The following is a 4,662-nucleotide window of genomic DNA, read 5'->3' as shown; positions in this document are numbered from 1 at the left end:
TAAAAGGAAACAAAAGGAGAAAAACAATGAGCCATTATTGTAGCGTTGAGGCCTTCGAGGAGATGAGGGATATGCCCGTGCCTCCAGTTCAGCCGCAGGGGGCTGCTGCTACTGTCTCTACTCCGCGGGCGTCCCGGTCGAGTGCGCGGGCGGCCTCCTTTAAGGCGTCGACGATGATGGACAAGGCGATGGAACTCAAGGCAAACAAGTCCCTTAAAAGGTATAATATGTAAACCCTTTACCCGGTCTATGTCTTCCTTTAAGGTGCTTGCGTTGGATCATGACGCACATCTTTTGAGAGTGGTGAGTGATTGCAATTTTGTGTTGGGACGGAAGGGAAACCCCCCTTAGAGTTCATTGAGAGCTTTCGGGCTCAAGAGGCAGCGCAAGCTGCTCTTGCGGAGGCCTCGGCAAGGAGGGATCTAGCTCGCACCATTGCGGCCGAAGAGGCGATGGCTGTCGCTTCCTCGGCTCCAGCGGACCCTGCTAGGGTGACGCAGGCTCCCTGGATCGGGTTCCCTCTTCGCGCGGCCGTGGGCGTGGCCGGGGGCGTGACCGTGGTCGTGGCAGGGGTCGTGGCCGTGGGGCATCGCCGATCCGGGAGGAATGTGATGTTGAGGGAGTGGGGGACCGATCTCCCTTGGTTCCCCAATGAAAGGCCTATTTTGGAATATGAGAGGGTTTGGGCAGCGGGACTGGCCTCGCCAACTGATCGAATATACTCGGGACCAAAAGATGGACTTTGTGGGGTTGCAAGAGACAATTCAGCCTTCCTTTTCTCAAAATAAGGTAGATGCTCTAGGTGGAGGTGATCGGTTCCACTCGGAGTGGATTCCGGCTTCAGGAACCTCGGGTGGTATTCTCTTGGGGTTGAATAAGGATGTCTTTGAGGAAATCTCCTTCTCCAGGGGGAGTTTTTTCTTGGGGCAAAAGTTACTCAGAGGAATAATAAGTTTAAATGGGAACTTCTTGTGGTGTACGAGGCGGCTGACCACTCACGCTCCCTCGATTTCCTGAGGGAATTGTATGCTAAGATTGAGGGGACCTCTTTGCCGGTTGTTGTGGGAGGTGATCTTAATCTGATTAGATCGGCTGATGATAAGAGCAATAGGAGAATTCTCGACCAAGGGCTGACCTCTAATTTATCGATCTCCCAAGGGTGGGTGCTCTCTTCACTTGGTCTAACAACCAGGATCTCCCGGTGAGGTGTGTGCTTGATCGGGATTTTGTCTCTACAGAATGGGAGGCTAAGTACCCCTCGTGTTCGCTGGTGGCGGAAACTCGGCTGGGGTCGGATCACTGTCCGTTAATTCTGAACTCGGGCGAGGGATTCAGACGCCCTTCAAAACGGTTTTTCTTTGAGCGCTAGTGGATTCTCCAGCCAGGATTTGTGGAGAGAGTGCGTGATAATTGCGAGAAAGCAAGAGCATGTAGGCCCCATAGATACGGACCATTATGTGATTTGATGGATGAGTGGTAGCATTGTATCCGTCGCACTAGACATCATCTCACAGGATGGGGGGCTAACTTTGGAAGTTTTTCTAAGACTCACAAGGAGGCTCTGTTGTAAGAAATTAAGGGGCTGGACTCGCAGGCGGATGTCTCTGGCTTATCTAGATGGGAATGGGCGTTGAGATACGAGCTTGAAGATGAGATGGTCTTTATTTTAAATTGCGAAGATTTGTTCTGGAAGCAACTGTTGGGTAACGTAGCATAAATTCAAATTTTTTCCTACGCATGTTCAGATCTTTCTATGGAGAGACCAGCAACGAGAGAGGGGTAAGAGCATCTTCATACCTTTGAAGATCGCTAAGCGGAAGCGTTGCTAGAACGCGGTTGATGGAGTCGTACTCGCAGCGATTCCGATCTAGTGCCGAACAACGGCACCTCCGCGTTCAACACACGTGCAGCCCGGTGACGTCTCCCGCACCTTGATCCAGCAAGGAGGAGGGAGAGGTTGGGGAAGAAGACCAGCAACACGACGGCGTGGTGTTGGTGGAGAGACGAGGTCTCCCGGCAAGGCTTCGCCAAGCACCGGCAGAGAGGAGGAGGGAGAGGGCAGGGCTGCGAGAGAGAGAGAGATTAAACCGGGTGTCAAACAGCCCCGAACCTCATCTATATCTAGGGGAAGCGGGAGGGGGCGCAGCCCTTAGGGTTCCCACCCCTAAGGGGTGCGGCAGCCCTTAGATGGGAGAGGGGTGGCGGCCAGGGCAAGGGGGAGGGGTGGCGCACCCCTCTGGTGGGCCTAAGGCCCACCTAAGTTAGGGTTCCCCCCCTCTTTTCCTTTCCCCTGCGCCATGGGCTGATTGGGGAGGCGCACCAGCCCAACTAGGGGCTGGTTCCCACCCCCAATTAGCCCATCTTACCTCTTGGGGTCGCAGCCCCCCTTCGGTGGTCCCCGGGACCACCTCCGGTGGTCCCGGTGGTCCCGGTACGTTACCGGTGATGCCCGAAACACTTCCGGTGTCCGAAACCATCCGTCCTATATATCAATCTTTACCTCCGGACCATTTCGGAGCTCCTCGTGACGTCCTGGATCACATCCGGGACTCCGAACAACTTTCGGTAATCTCGTATAACAATTCCCTATAACCCTAGCGTCATCGAACCTTAAGTGTGTAGACCCTACAGGTTCGGGAGACAGGCAGACATGACCGAGACACCTCTCTGGCCAATAACCATCAGCGGGGTCTGGATACCCATGGTGGCTCCCACTAGCTCCACGATGATCTCATCGGATGAACCACGATGTCAAGGATTCAATCAATCCCGCATACGATTCCCTTTGTCTGTCGGTATAGAACTTGCCCGAGATTCGATTGTCGGTATACCTATACCTTGTTCAATCTCGTTACCGGTAAGTCTCTTTACTCGTTCCGTAGCACGTCATCGTGTGACTAACTCCTTAGTCACATTGAGCTCATGATGATGTTCTACCGAGTGGGCCCAGAGATACCTCTCCGTCACACGGAGTGACAAATCCCGATCTCGATTCGTGCCAACCCAACAGGCACTTTCGGAGGTACCCGTAGTGCACCTTTATAGTCACCCAGTTACGTTGTGACGTTTGATACACCCAAAGCACTCCTACGGTATCCGGGAGTTGCACAATCTCACGGTCGAAGGAAAAGATACTTGACATTAGAAAAGCATTAGCATACGAACAATACGATCTAGTGCTAGGCTTAGGATTGGGTCTTGTCCACCACATCATTCTCCCAATGATGTGATCCCGTTATCAATGACATCCAATGTCCATGATCAGGAAACCATGATCATCTATTGACTAACGAGCTAGCTAACTAGAGGCTTGCTAGGGACACATTGTGATCTATTCATTCACACATGTATTACTGTTTCCTGTTAATACAATTATAGCATGAACGATAGACGATTATCATGAACAAGGAAATATGATAATAACCATTTTATTATTGCCTCTAGGGCATATTTCCAACAGTCTCCCACTTGCACTAGAGACAATAATCTAGTTACATTGTGATGTATCGAACACCCATAGCATTATGGTGCTGATCATGTTTTGCTCGTGGAAGAGGTTTAGTCAACGGGTCTGCAATATTCAGATCCGTGTGTACTTTACAAATATCTATCACTCCAGTTTGGACATGGTCCTGGATGGAGTTGTAGCGGCGCTTGATGTGCTTCGTCTTCCGGTGAAACCTGGGCTCTTTGGCTATGGCAATGGCTCCAGTGTTATCACAGAAGAGTGTCATAGGACCCGACGCGCTTGGAACCACTCCAAGGTCGGTGATGAGCTCCTTCATCCAAATTCCTTCATGAGCCGCTTCTGAAGCAGCTATGTACTCCGCTTCACATGTAGATGCTGCCACGACTTCTTGCTTGCTGCTGCACCAGCTCACTGCCCCACCATTCAACACATATACGTATCCGGTTTGTGACTTAGAGTCATCCGGATCTGTGTCGAAGCTAGCATCGACGTAACCCTTTACGACGAGCTCTTCGTCACCTCCATAAACGAGAAACATTTCCTTAGTCCTTTTCAGGTACTTAAGGATATTCTTGACCGCTGTCCAGTGTTCCGCACCGGGATTACTTTGGTACCTCCCTACCAAGCTTATCGCAAGGTTTATATCAGGTCTGGTACACAACATGGCATACATTAGAGAGCCCACGGCTGAAGCGTAGGGAACAGAACTCATCTTCTCTCTATCTGCTGCCGTGGTCGGCGACTGAGTCTTACTCAATCTCATACCTTGTAAAACTGGCAAGAACCCTTTCTTTGAGTTTTCCATATTGAACTTCTTCAATATCTTGTCAAGGTATGTACTTTGCGAAAGACCTATGAGGCGTCTCGATCTATCTCTATAGATCTTGATGCCTAATATGTATGCAGCTTCTCCAAGGTCCTTCATTGAAAAACTCTTGTTCAAATAGGCCTTTATGCTCTCCAGCATCTCTATATCATTCCCCATCAATAATATGTCATCCACATATAGTACGAGGAAAGCTACAGAGCTCCCACTCACTTTCTTGTATAGACAGGCTTCTCCGTAAACCTGTATGAACCCAAACGCCTTAATCACCTCATTAAAGAGAATGTTCCAACTCCGAGATGCTTGCACCAGCCCATAGATGGAGCGCTGGAGCTTGCATACTTTGTTAGCACCTTTAGGATCGACA

Source organism: Hordeum vulgare, chromosome 2H, assembly GCF_904849725.1.
Source record: "Hordeum vulgare subsp. vulgare chromosome 2H, MorexV3_pseudomolecules_assembly, whole genome shotgun sequence".
In the NCBI taxonomy this organism is placed as follows: domain Eukaryota; kingdom Viridiplantae; phylum Streptophyta; class Magnoliopsida; order Poales; family Poaceae; genus Hordeum; species Hordeum vulgare.
Note: the sequence above shows the minus strand (reverse complement) of the source record.